The sequence below is a fragment of the Clarias gariepinus genome, chromosome 16 (genome assembly GCF_024256425.1).
Source record: "Clarias gariepinus isolate MV-2021 ecotype Netherlands chromosome 16, CGAR_prim_01v2, whole genome shotgun sequence".
NCBI classification, from domain to species: domain Eukaryota; kingdom Metazoa; phylum Chordata; class Actinopteri; order Siluriformes; family Clariidae; genus Clarias; species Clarias gariepinus.
The window spans coordinates 20810301-20825743 of record NC_071115.1 but is presented as its reverse complement, the minus strand read 5'-3'; positions in this window follow the sequence as shown (position 1 = coordinate 20825743).

The following is a 15443-nucleotide window of genomic DNA, read 5'->3' as shown; positions in this document are numbered from 1 at the left end:
AGCATCACCAGCGAACAGGGTTCGAACCAGCGATCCCCGAGGGATAGAGCAACACTTTATCACTGCGCCACTTGGAGACCAAAGCTGCTACAATTTTAAAGAACAAAAAGTATAAGATGACATAAAAAAACCTACACATGTAGCTTTTCTAATTACACATGATAAAATCTAAAGGCTCACTTTGGTAACGTTTACTTAAATTTGATCCTAATAAGATTTAATTATATTTTAATTTTAAATTTGAACTGTAATTTTAGTTCTTGATCATGAATTCATAAATGTTTCACTTTTCACATGCTACTACGTGCAACTCTAAAGAAACTGTGGCTCATTAATTCTTGAGAGAATGAACTAAAGCCTGAGGCGTCAGTCTATACTTATATAGCGCCACTCAGCGGTAAGAGCCAGGAAACGCACAAACCCAAATGCTGCTGCTGTGAAGCGCGGTGGTAAAACCATTATTTCGATTGGGTACCTACGGTATTTATTTTTGTTTCTTTACTGCGCTTTAGTACTTTAGTGTACTGCAACAATGACTCCTGCGAAGAAAATTTTGAAAAAAAAAGGTGGTAAAAAGGAGATGATCACGCTGGAAGTTAAAAAAGAAATCATTAAGAAGCACAAACAAGGCTTGTGAGTGGCTGACCACACAAAGTTTTATAGAAAGTCTATGACAGCGATATGCAGTATTAAAGCAAAAAAAAAAAGATGCCGGTCTAGCTGCAGCAAAAGGAGTCACGCAGATATCAAAGCAGCGGCCACGTCTCTTGGATTGTGTAGAAAAGTTGCTTCTTGTGTGAATAAATGAGAAGCAGCTCGCTGGTGATACCGTGACTGAGCAACTTATCTGCTAAAAGGCAAAGATTGCCGACCTCGTAAGCAAACTGTCATGTACGTCGACAGAAAATGTAGACGGCTTTAAGGCGAGCAGGAGCTGGTTTGATAACTTTAAGAGGAGAAGTGGCATCCACAAGTGTTGTAAGGCACGGAGAGGCTAAGGCAGACGCTAAGGCAGCTGACGAGTTCGTTTCAGAGTTTCATAAACTCATGGTTTGTGTGTGTTACTGCTCATCCTTCAGGCCTTAAGGACGACTTACTGGAGAAATTTGAGTTCATTTAAGTCAAGTTCCTTCCTCCCAACACAAGTCCACTACTTCAGCCCATGGATCAGCAGGTCATTTCAAATTTTTAAAAACTTTACACTAAAGCTTTCGTTTCAGCGATGCTTTGAAGTGACAGAAGGAACAAAACTTACCCTCAGAGTTTTGGAAAGATCATTTCCACATCAAACACTGCCAAAGATCATTAATAAAGCTTGGAATGGGATCACCAAGAGAACACTTAATTCTGCTTAAAAAAAAAAAAAAAACTGTGGCTTGATTGCATTCTTCGACATGACCCTGAGATGTTTGTTTATAAACAGGTGTTCCCAGTTGTCGTTTTTTTGTCCTTAGAAAAGACTATGGGACTGGAGGTGAATGAGGACGACATTGAGCTGAACTGATGGATCTGCACTGTGAGCAACAGCAAGAGGTTATGGAGGAGATCTCGTCTGAGGAGGGAGATAAAAATACAGAGGAATCCCTAACTTCCAGTGAGATTAAGGAGGTGTGTAAAATGTGGGAAACTGCTAAATCACCACCCAAATAAGGCTGTAGCAGTGCGCACTCTGTTTAATGACAATGCAAAGTTCCATTCCCGTGAGATTCTCAAAAGGAGGCAAAAGCAGGTAGGTTTCTGGTAAGAGTTACCCAGAAAGAGAAAGAGGCTGGTGAGCCAACAGACAGCAGTGATGAGTAAATAGTAATAGTGAAAGTCTTGGTTTTATTTACAGTATTTTATTTTTACATTAAAAGTGGAGCTTATTTTTGTACTTAATTTTTAAACTGTATTCCTGGGTCATACTTCATTAATGACAATCTTATTTTTAAAAAATACTGTAGATACAAATTATATATCACATGTTTTGGGCTTCACTGACAGAATAAGTAATAAATATTCTTTAAATTATACTAAACTGTGCTTAGGCCATGACAAATCAAGTCATGGTCAAGGATTGCCTTTTATTGTACACTACATCTAACCAATAATAGAAAATACTAAATTATCATACCCAGTAATGATGCAGAAGTAGGATTTGCACAAAACAAAACTAAACATATTTACACTAGCAACATAATCAACATTTAATGACAGTTATTTAAAAAAATGGTATATAACCATTTTTCTTTTGACTCTGAAACTGAGTGATCAATAGAAAATCATCAATAAATATTGAGCTGTATTAAAAACACAATGTTTAAATTTCTACCTTCATGTTATAGGATTTCAACTAACCTTTAATTATTAGATTAGACTGAATTGGGTGGAAATTCTTAACCTCTCATCAGCTTTCTAACAAATTTTCTATAGTTTCTTTAGTATAAAGAACCAAACAAAAGAGAAGAGTACTTTAAAGAAAAAACTATTTAAAGATGTGAATAAAGAAATTGTTTACCCGTAACTGTAATTACTGTAATGTAATGTAAATGGGTCATTCTACAGAAAAGGTTGAATTTGTCATAAAAATCTCCTTAATGTTTTTTTTCTTTCACACCTAGAACTTAATTGATAGCAACAACTTTTAAACTTTATAAACCCACAAAAAATAGAGCATATTCATGTTTTTTAGACATTTAAAGAATGTAAGTCTTAAATATAATGTAAACAATAACAACTATTTTTAATATAAATTTCTTTTAACTACAACCTGGATATTTAGTTAAAGGCAGAATAGAGAAATAAAACCAAAAAGTAATATATAAATATTTTAAGCATGTTTTAAATACCACCGTATCAACTATTCATTGTAATTTTTTCAAACAGTAATTGAAAAATATTCAAACAAAAAATAAATGATATTACCTTTAAAATTTTATTAATTGCATGACCAATCAACTGAATATATTTTTTTTTTTTACTAAATTAAAAGAAATACATTTAAACTGTCATAAAAACAAACTATATAGTAGCACCAATGGTTGTGAAACACTAATGGCGAGCAGGTAAAGATTATAATATTGGGTATTAACTGGGGCAATTTCAACTACTCTTTTCAAACATTTAATAAAAAAAAAAAAAAGGATATATAACCTGTATATTCAAGTTAAATTCCCTTTCTGTTGTTTTTGAAATCATGTTCCAGGTCTACCTAGGATCTTTCTGGTTCAGACTAGGGGTCAAAATTAGTTTCAGTGTTTCACTTATTTGATAAGGTATTGATATTATTGTGAATGAGCTGAACATGAACTTGGCCTTTAACCAAATGCTTTCTTACATTAAAGTAAGAAAATGTTCAAGTTATGTGTCTATTATGCTAATTTAAATGATTTTGACATCAGCAAAACCAAGTGATTGATTGTTCTTTCCACCATATTTGTACAATGATCCAGATATAGTCACTGACTCACCTAAAATGGACATGAGATGTGGTAGGTTCTTAGAGTTGTTCTAATTTTTTATCAGTTTGTTTCATGCCTTAGACTTTGTTGTGGCCAAAATAGAAAAAGCAAAAATAAGTTTACAGCTCTCGCTTAAAGGTGATGGTATTCCTTGGTGATGGTATTCTGTTCCAAAAAGAGTACAGGCCGGTTTTGACAAAAGACAGCCTTAAGCTCCTATCTTATAATAGGTAAAGTAGCCTAGTTTCCAGTTCTTTGGACAGAGCAATCTCTCATTAGCAGCAGTGATAACAGAAATAAGGTACAAACTCCACAGAGTACTGTTATCATCTGCGAGGTAAGGTATTCCATGAATTTCTCAGAAAGCTTTTTAAAGAGAAGGAAGCTTCCATTTGTGACATCAATTTTTTACTTGAAACCTTAAAAGGAACCAGTTTCAACAGGGAATCCATCCTCATTTCGGTGATAACAGATAGCAGAGATTGTTTTGCAGTCATACTGGGTGTTAGGTGGCTGGAAGTTCAATTCAATTAAATTTTATTCATATAGCGCTTGTAACAATGGTCATTGTCTCAAAGCAGCTTCACAAAATGATAATGGAAAGGTTATGGAAATGTGTAGGAGAAAGTAAAAATGTGTAAAGATCATAATGATCAGATAGTCCCTGCTGAGAAAGTCAAGGGCGACGGCGGACAGGAAAAACTCAGCAATAGAAAGAAACCTTGAGAGACTCACCAGGGAACCCATCCTCATTTGGACCATAACAAATAGCAGAAATTGATCTGCAGTCATACTGAGTGTTAGACAGCTGGAAGTTCAATGTCTAAGTTAACATGGAGTCCAGTTCAGTTTGACACCAGCATGATACCAGGATAAGTCAGATAGGTGCAGTGAGCAGAGGGGGTCTGGATCACTGGGAGCTCAGGAGCAGCATGTGTAGATCCAAACCATCATGAAGCAGAATCCAGCTGGAGGTAATTCTTCTCTGGATGCCTTAAGATACTTGCAGGGTTGGCCTCTGTGTACTGGAGCTGGCACAATCTCCAGATGCCTCGGGTTGGTAGAGAAAGGAAGAACAGGTGGAAAAGAATTAGCGTAGATGCCGTTCAGGATATTAGCAGCACTAGATGAAAGTGTGCATTTAAAGTACAAGGTCATGGACCAATCACTTAACTGTCAACTAACCTGAGTGATCAATGAGAGTTATACTGCTCCGGAGGCAAATCCGTTTACAAAAATGCTTGGCTAAATAAGTAGGTTTTTAGCCTAGACTTAAACACTGAGACTGTGTTTAAGTCTAGGCTAAGAACAATAATTGAAAGACTATTCAATACCTTTGTAAGAAAAAGCTCTGCCCCTGCTGTAGTTTTCATAATACGTGGTACTGACAAGCAGCCTGCATCCTTTGAAAAAAAAGAAAAAACAGAAATATTTCTCTGTATCCTGGCATACACATAATTCATCCCATAACCTCATACTCCAGTACATTTAAATGCACACACTCATCTACGCACCTCCTGACTCATCCCTGTGCTGACCTGGACTCCATGATAACTTGGACAACTTCTGTTATACTGAACTTCCAGCAGCCTAACACACATGATGTCATTATATAATTTCTGTTATCTGTTATCACCCAAATGAAGATGGGTTCTCTGTTGAGTCTGGTTCCTCTCAAGGTTTCTTTCTATTGCCATCTTGGAGTTTTTCCTTGCAACCGTCGCCCTCGGCTTGCTCATTAGCTGTGTTGAGGGACTAATTACATTACATTACAAAACTACTGTCTTCAAAAAGAAATCTGTTACATTACAGCGTTACTTTCTGATAAAATTAACTAGTTAGAGTACTTTTCCATTGCAGAAAAATAAATACTACTTTGTGATTCCTCATGCATGTTGTTTTAGTCAAGACCTTTGTAATTATTCTACCATCACTCAGCGAAGTTTGGCCCATAATCTGTTAAATACTAATACCCCATCTCACCTACGCGCAGTAACCATAAGTATGGTTCATCAAGATTCACCGCGAGTTTTGCCGCTGTGGTTAGGTTTTCATCTTTCTGCGCGTTGGTCCTCGCATAGTCGAACCGAATAGGTGAGTATGACCCTAGTATGACAGCAGGTATAACAGACGGGGGCGGGTTATCGAGGACAGGGCTTGTAGGATGACTTTCACACACACAAACACAAATTGTCTGAATAACGGATTACATTTTTGAAAAAGCAACCAAGTAACCAAGCACTTAAATGGCGTACTTAACGGGTTAGATTACTTTTAAAAAGTAATTCAAATACTCTAATGCATTACTTTGCTTATTAGGGGCAATCTCACAATCTCATTATTATCTAAACACATTTTTTTCACTCATACACATTTCCATAAATTTTCTTTTTATTTTGTGAAACTGCTTTGAGACAATGACCATTGATAAAAGCACTATATAAATATAAGAAGCTAAACACAAATCATTTGCGATTTTAAGATATTGTTTTCCTGTAAGAATGCGCATATTTGAGCTGACACCACTTTTCTAATATTTTTTTATATAAACAGAAGGTTTGAAATCGGTGTGTAATTAGTTATTTTATTTTATTATGATCTAGGGTAGGTTTTTTTAAGAATAGGATTAATAACTGCCAATTTGAGAGATTTAAGTACGTGACCTAAATATAGTCAAGAATTTATAACGTTTCGAAGCGACTCTCCAGCTATACGCATCACTTCTTTTAGTAGTCACTAAAGTTAGAATTGGATCTAACAAATATGTTGTTGATTTAGCTGAGGTGATACGTTTGTACAGCTCTTTCTGTCCTATACCTGTAAAGCATTGAAAGCGGTTGGACATCCAATATTTTCTTATATACTTAGATACTGTAGATTTTTTTTATTTAAGTTTTCACTACTAAACTGTGATGGAATACTATCTGCAGATACAGTTGTGTTTAAAATAATAGCAGTGTGTTTAACAAAAGTGAGTGAAGCTTCATATTCATATAATAACTTTAAATTTAAATCACACAAATGCATTGGACACCCTGCACGTTCTATTCTGAATCACAACATGAAGAAAAATGTGCTAAATGTATTATTAGTTTACAGAAAGTGAAGAAAAACAAATATTATTCTGTTAAAAAAAAACAGCAGTGTCATCATTCATCTTTACAAAGTGATGAATTTACAGTTTAAACAAAATTTTTTGAAGTTTAATCTTTCTTGTGCATCTCTAAACTAATATTTAGTTGTATATCCATGGTTTATGAGAACTGCTTCACATCTGTGCTGCATGGAGTTAACCAACTTCTGACACCTTTGAACAGGTATTCCAGCCCAGGAAACACCTTCTCCGCCTCCATGCTTCAGTGTCTTCACAGTGTATTGTGGCTTGAATTTAGTGTTTCGCGGTCACCTAATAAACTGTCTGCAGCCTCTAGACCCAAAAAGAACAATCTTACTTTCATCAGTCTACAAAATATTGCGCCATTTCTCTTTAGGCCAGTCAATGTGTTCTTTGGCGAACTGTAACCTCTTTAGCACATCTCTTTTTTTTTTTTTTTTAATTGGACTTTGCGGGGGCTTCTTGCTAATAGCTTTCTGGTTTTGGTCTCTATTTTAAAGCATTTTATATCATTTTAGCAGAGCAGCCTATCATTTTCTACACTTCTTTGTACGTTTTCCCATCTCTAATCAACTTTTGAATCAAAGTACGCTGTTCTTCTGAACAATGTCTGGAACAAACCATTTTATTTCATTTCAATTAGGCTACGTTTACACTGTTAGGTAAATGTGACCCAATTCAGATTTTTTGCTCATGTGACACATATCGGATATGTTCTATGTCCGTGTAAACAGGAAAAAAAATGCATGCGTTCCAATATTTCAAGATCGGTTTCAGGCCTAATTCATATGTGGAAATAAATCAGATATGTGCTAATGTGATTGTTGTGTAAACAGACATCGGATTTCCTGAGGCATTGTGTTCTGTACATCATTAAAACTGCGACTTCTTCACGGTTTAATGATGTAATGTTATTCTCTGGTGGAAGCGCGTGTGGAATTATAACATCGCAGGTGACATGGAAAAGGGAAAGCACCCAGGCCTCCTCCCCTCCTTTTTTAATGCTTATTAGGGCTAAATAAAATTAAGAAATCAGTATTTGGTGAATGAAGCATATGCGCAGGCTGCAATTATGCCTTTTTTTTCTCCTCCTTCGTTTTAAAACCATGGTAAAGTTTCGCGAACTTTGCATATATCGCAGAGCGTCAAGCATACTTCACCTTTGTCTATCTTGGCTAGTGTGTAGCGCAAGAATCTCCATTTAAATATGCTCAATGCTTCAGATGGCATGGCAAGTGTAAACACGTGTATCGGATATGAGTCATAGTTGAAAGAACGTGTAAACAGATGGTCAAAAAAAATCATATATAGGCAACAAATCAAAATTGGGCATCGAGATCTGCAATGTAAACGTAGCCAATGTAAACCTGCATATCTTCGGACTGTGGGAGGAAACCCACCAAGCACGGGGAGAACATGCAAACTCCATGCACACAGAGACGGAAATCGAGCCTGGCTGGGAATCGAACCCGGACCCTGGAGGTGCAAGGCGACAGTGCTAACCTTCAAAGCAGCAGAAATTATTCGTTAACCTTCCCCAGATTTGTGCCTCGAGACAATCTTGTCTCAGAGGTCTACAGACAATTCCTTTGACTTCATGCTTGGTTTTTGCTCTGACATGAACTGTCAACTGTGGGACCTAATATAGACAGGTTTGTGCCTTTCCAAATAATGTCCAATCAACTGAATTTACCACAGGTGGACTCCAATTAAGCTGCAGAAGCATCTCAAGGATGATCAGGGGAAACAGGATGCGTTTGTGCTTAATTTTGAGCTTCATGGCAAAGGCTGTGAATACTCATGTACATGTTCTTTCTTAATTTTTTTATTTTAAATAAATTAGCAAAAATCTCAAGTAAACTTTTTTCATGTTGTCATTATGGGATGTTGTGTGTAGAATTCTAAGAAAAAAAGGAATTTAATTTATTTTAGAATAAGGCTGTGACATAACAATATGTGGTAAAAGTGATGCGCTGTGAATACTTTCCGGATGCACTATATCTGTGGGAATACAAACCATAAAGAGACACCTGTCTGCCAACGTCAATGAATGGCCATGCTTTTATTTTATTTTAGACACACACACACACATATAATATTATATATACAGTGGTGTGAAAAACTATTTGCCCCCTTCCTGATTTCTTATTCTTTTGCATGTTTGTCACACAAAATGTTTCTGATCATCAAACACATTTAACTATTAGTCAAAGATAACACAAGTAAACACAAAATGCAGTTTTTAAATGATGGTTTTTATTATTTAGGGAGAAAAAAAATCCAAACCTACATGGCCCTGTGTGAAAAAGTAATTGCCCCCTGAACCTAATAACTGGTTGGGCCACCCTTAGCAGCAATAACTGCAAGTAAGCGTTTGCGATAACTTGCAACGAGTCTTTTACAGCGCTCTAGAGGAATTTTGGCCCACTCATCTTTACAGAATTGTTGTAATTTAGCTTTATTTGAGGGTTTTCTAGCATGAACCGCCTTTTTAAGGTCATGCCACAACATCTCAATAGGATTCAGGTCAGGACTTTGACTAGGCCACTCCAAAGTCTTCATTTTGTTTTCCTTCAGCCATTCAGAGGTGGATTTGCTGGTGTGTTTTGGGTCATTGTCCTGCTGCAGCACCCAAGATCGCTTCAGCTTGAGTTGACGAACAGATAGCCGGACAGTCTCCTTCAGGATTTTTTGGTAGACAGTAAAATTCATGGTTCCATCTATCACAGCAAGCCTTCCAGGTCCTGAAGCAGCAAAACAACCCCAGACCATCACACTACCACCACCATATTTTACTGTTGGTATGATGTTCTTTTTCTGAAATGCTGTGTTACTTTTACGCCAGATGTAACGGGACATGCACCTTCCAAAAAGTTCAACTTTTGTCTCGTCTTTTTGCTTAAAAGTGGTTTGCGCCTTGGAAATCTGCCATGCAGGCCATTTTTGCCCAGTCTTTTTCTTATGGTGGAGTCGTAAACACTGACCTTAATTGAGGCAAGTGAGGCCTGCAGTTCTTTAGATGTTGTCCTGGGGTCTTTTGTGGCCTCTCGGATGAGTTGTCTCTGCGCTCTTGGGGTAATTTTGGTCGGCCGGCCACTCCTGGCCGGCCTTTACCAGGCTGATAGATCTCAATTACTTTTGTTCTCATTTGTTCCTGAATTTCTTTGGATCTTGGCATGATGTCTAGCTTTTGAGGTGCTTTTGGTCTACTTCTCTGTGTCAGGTAGCTCCTATTTAAGTGATTTCTTGATTGAAACAGGTGTGGCAGTAATCAGGCCTGGGGGTGACTACAGAAAAACTCAGGTGTGATAAACCACAGTTAAGTTATTTTTTAACAAGGGGGGCAATCACTTTTTCACACAGGGCCATGTGGATTTGGAGTTTTTTTTTTCTCTTAATAACGTAAACCTTCATTTAAAAACTGGATTTTGTGTTCAATTATGTTATCTTTGACTAATAGTTAACGGTTTTTGATGAGCAGAAACATTTAAGTGTGACAAACATGCAAAAGAATAAGCAATCAGGCAAATAGTTTTTTCACACCACTGTATATATATTATGTGTCTGGAGTGACTGGATAACCTTACCAAGCTACCTACTGCTGATCTTTATTGCTGACGTAACTTAATTTCTTCTTCACTGGTGTGTAGGACTTGCTTGCTTTCAGCATGAATTCAGGGCTTAAACCTTTTTTTCAAAGAGGTTTTACTTGCAACTTTATTGGCCAAGCTAAATTAAATAAGTAAACAAAGTATTTAACAAAGTAATATTTTGTATGTATTTATTTTGGTTTAATCTATTATTAACCCTGTACTGCTACTATTACTACTACTAAAATAATAATAAGCTCCTATGGGTCTGTAAGGTTCCATCTGCAAAAAAAAAAAAAAAAGTAGTGGAATACACTGAAGAAAAACCGAGGGCTATACAACTATCGTTTTATTTTGTCAACCAAGTGCTCTATGACTGAGAAATTGGGTAAAAGGAAAATTAAATTGTGTGAAATTTTACATTTGTAATACGCAAAACTAATTATTACATTAAGTGTAAAGTACACTCTAACCAGGGGCGTTTTTAGGATTTTCAGTTAAGGGGGATGTTTAACACATATTTAGCTTGTTCAGAATCAGTACTCAAATGAGTCTTCTTGATCACACGTTGTTTACCATATAAACATTTTTCTATGTACAGGTACAATCAGAAAAATGGTACCAGAAAACAGCATATACCTTTAAACTTGCATTGATTAGCAATATAAACAACACACCTTTGAGGCTGGACAATGGAATAAATTGTGTAGGTGCTAATAATGTTAAACATGTATCTGTTAATTCTTTGACAATACTGCTGCTTTTTGTTGGAAACTGGCAAACATAAAAAAATGTGAAAAATAGTTTCTGATGCAATGACTTCAATCAATGTTGGGAACACAGTGTTAATGTGCCCAAGAGGCTGCCCTTTCAGATAGTAGAACTGAACAGAGAACTGTAGATGGAAGGTTTTTTTATAAGAAAAACTTGAAAAACCTTCCACCTACAGTTAAATATAAATTTTTAAACTTTGATCATTATGTTATCTAGTTTAATTTAGTATTTTAGCTACATAAATCAGACAGTAGGTTCTCTATTCAACTTCTTAAAATTTTTTAGCTACTACTAGGCAATTTTTTAGCTACTACTAGGCTATTTATTCAAATTCATTAATATAGACAAACATTGTTATAATGTAATTAAACAAAGCATCTTTTTAATATCATTCTTTTTTGTTTCTATTCCTCAAAAAAAGTAAGTTTTTCTAAATCAAAGTGACAAAAAACCCTACTCTAAGAGTAACATTATTTAATACAATACAATATTTATAAAAAAAAAAAAAGAATTTTTCTATCTCTGTAAATCACATTGCTATGCAGTTAAAACGAGTGCACTGAATGCTGTCTGTCACTATTTTAATCAATTATTTGCATAACTCCATGGTAGTTAATGCCATATGCACTGTGCAATGTTTTATATAGACAGTTAGCTTTTCCAATTAAAACAGCAACGGCATAATTGTTTTATAAAGTAGACTATAGGTTCATAGAGTGTATATTAAGGGCTTCATTTTCACCAGAGGAAACAGCTAGTGTGATGAGGGTGAACACAACGAAGATTTAACTGATGAATCCCTCATGACATTTTGTAAACTGTGTTTATGAGACAGGACTGAACTTATACAGATATAACAATTTATCGAAAAACACACACCTTGCCTTAATCCTTGCTCTGTGACGGCGAATTGAAGACGGGGAGGAGCCGAAAGAGCCGAAGTCTGCCGCCGACGCTTTCATATCAAATTAATTAAGTAATTAAAAATGGCCTAGCGACGCCCATGACTCTAACAGATGGATGAAGAGAATTTTAAAACAAGTCAATTGTTAACATTAGATACTATGCTTGCTAGAAAGCAAATTGGTGACTAGAGATGCATTTTTGCAAGTAAATGTAAAGTTTAATTGTGTAATAAAGGACATTCTGTCCAATGTCATACATTGATTAAAGCTGGGTCTCTTGCTTAGTAAGCAGCGACACTAATTGCTAAACCACAGCTGTATTGCTATGGCCATGGACATGCTGTGAAATCCTTGCACATCATATTGTTTATTCACTCAGTTCTTTTCATTCATTTGTATTTGTAGTTTAAATTTATTAAACACAGTTGAACCTTTGATTGTGAGCATAATTCATTCCAGAAGTGTGCTTGTATATTATAGCACTCATATTTCAATGTGAATTTTCCCATAAACTCTGATAATTTGTTCCACAACCCAAACATATTCATATGAAAATTATTAATACAATATATACAGTAAAAAATTAAAAAATTAACCTACACATTACCTTTAAAAGAATCGTGGCTAAAGGAAGACGAGAGAGGAGAGAAGGGTTACTGTGTAGGATGACTTTCACAAACACATTCACTAACGAAAAAACTGCTCTGTCAGGAAATTTCTTTAACAAGGAACCTCTCTAATGCTTTATGCGTGCACACATGGTTACAATGTTAAAATAAACTGTACACACGCGCATGGATGTAGACTATACAAATGATGCACACGCACTGAGACTGAGCATGGGAGATGTTTACTCATAATCCTGCAGCGTGCAAGAGAGAAGAACCATTAGTTAAAATGTATTTTAAAATTTTGCTTGTCTTGCAAAACTTTGCAATCCAAGGTTTACTGTACAGTAAAAAAAAATGACACAATAGCTGTATAAAAAAGAAGCATGTGGGATCTCAATGAGCACAATAGAGCTGGAATGATATTGACATGTTAAAAGAGATAGGAGATAAAGCAGATTTATATTTATTGTAAAATAATATAATAAAACAGATAAAACAAGAACAATAGTGTGCTTATGCAATCACAGTCATTAGTTATGTTAATGTTACCATGCTACACTACATCAAAAATCATCATTTGACTTATAAGCTCCCCTCAAAGTTTTTATGGTAATTGCATTTATTTAAATTTTCTCCTTACCTCCTGGACTTTCAGCAGGTATATCCTGGTCCTTGTGGCCACCAAAATACTTTTCAAACCAACTGTAAAAAATTCCTTTGCTGATTTGATCCATAAACCTGCATCACTGGCTTGTTCTTTACATTCTGATCAGAAACTGCATAAGCCATTCCAATTGCCCTTGGCAAGAGGGCAAGCATTAATGTTGAGCACCGAGTGAGCATAAGTTTATATGATTGATTTGAAAAAGTGGCAGAGAGAGCTACTAGTGTGTCACACAGTAATAACATAGTCTGTATATGAACTGGACAAACATTCTGACATACCCAAAGGTTGTCTGAAAAACAACAAAAAAAAGTTACATAAAATACATTTGTTATATATAGAAATCTAGCTATAGAGACCAAAACATGTTTATTTCTGTTTCTAGTTGGCTTCCAGTAGTGTTGGTCATTTTAACACTGGGGTCTATGGGGACTGACTCACTTTTGGAGCATGTTTCCGAACTTCCACACTGGCCTCATTAATCGCCAATCAAAGGTTTATGGAAACCAGTAATTCAATTCAAAAAGTGTATCATATATTCATTGCACACATTCAGAATAAATATTACATATATTAATTAAAACCTGAGCTTCCATAACACCTCAGCTGTGCCACAGACTGATTGCCTCCATGTCCGCTGCATTGCTGCAGTAATTCATGCAAAGGGATCCTGATCAAGTACTGAGTGCTGTACCTGTTGTCTTCAATATTCTAATTTTCTGAAATACTGAATTTGCGTTTTCATTAAATGTAAGTCATAATTATCAAAAATTTAAAGAAATATACACTTAAAATATATCAGTCTGTGTGTAATGAATGAGTTTCACTTTTTAGGTTGAATTATTGAAATAAATCATATTCTAATTGTTTGAGAAACACCCATATATATGTGCATCATAGTGTGCGAAGACAGTTGTGTTTGCCAAGGACCATGGATCAATGTGCTTGATTGGCCAACAAACTCGCTGGACATAGACGTAACAACGCAGAAGAGCTGAAGGTTGCTATCAGAGCAACCTGAGCTTTCGTAACACCTATACAGAATATTCATACATATGTCTTTGTGCACTGTACAATTACAATATCTTTCATTGGAATTAGTGGGCACGAACATGTTCCAGCATGACAATGGCCCTGTGTACAAAAAGTAAGGTCTATGAATAAGATCAGAGTAGGGAGAACTTGGGTGTCCTACTCAAAGCCCAGACATCCTTTGCCAGGGCTTCCAGATGGCGACTAAAATGGTCACCAGTAGGGATGCACCGAAATTTCGGCCGCCGAAAATTTTCGGCCGAAATAGCATTATCGGTTTTGGCCGAAACGTAAGAAACCGCGAAAATAAAAGCCGAAATTGTCGCCACGCCTCTTCCATCCTCCCGTCTCGTTCGCGCTGTCATTACGCATCAAACACGGAGTATGTCGGCGGTTTGGAAGCACTTCAAAGTTTCAGATGAGGACAGCAAAGTTGCAATAATTTTAATTAATTTGTAGTTTTTTTAATACAAACAAAAAGAAAATATTTTAAACATGTTTTTTAATGAAGACATTTTCGGTTTCGGTATCGGTTTTTGGCCAAGTGCATCCAAAAATTTCGGTTTTGTTTTCGGCCCAGAATTTTCCTTTCGGTGCATCCCTAGTCACCAGTGCGCATAGTTTTTAATTTGCGACTAGTTTCATTCAGTTTCATGCGGTCACCATCACAAAAATACCCCACAAAAATACAGCAATCTTTAACATTTTAACCTGTTGCATCCATTTAATCCTTTTGTGTCGCCCTGCCTTGAATGAGAGTACAGGAGCGTGTAAACATAATACAGATCTAATGACCTACAACTGTCATGCACTTGTGAACATTTTGCAAGCATTTGCTACTAAACACAACTCTTCTGTACCATCACCCGCACTCCTACTGTCGACTTAGCAGTTGGTGAAGTCAATTACAAAAGAACAGAAGATATTATTTTACCACTTAATTTGGTAATATTTTTTGATTGGTGTTGGAATGATGTTATAAATATCCCTTTTTACTTTTTTATTCTCTGCAGGTTTTGAAACTTGCTCAGTGCCATGATAACTAACCAATGTGACATAGCTTAGCCAACGTTAGTCATGGAACATCGAAAAATGACAAATTAAATTTCTGACTTTTCCCCCACTTAATGCCCATGTCCAAACCCTGCACCCTCTACATTAAAAACCATTGACACAGAGACTGGGTCAACCAGGTAAATATCTTCTGTATATTCATCCCAGCCAAACTCAGTCAGTATTTAGTCATCATTATTAAATGATATAAGCACAGCACTTCTAATTATGCTTTGTGTACCCAGTTCCAGTTTAATCA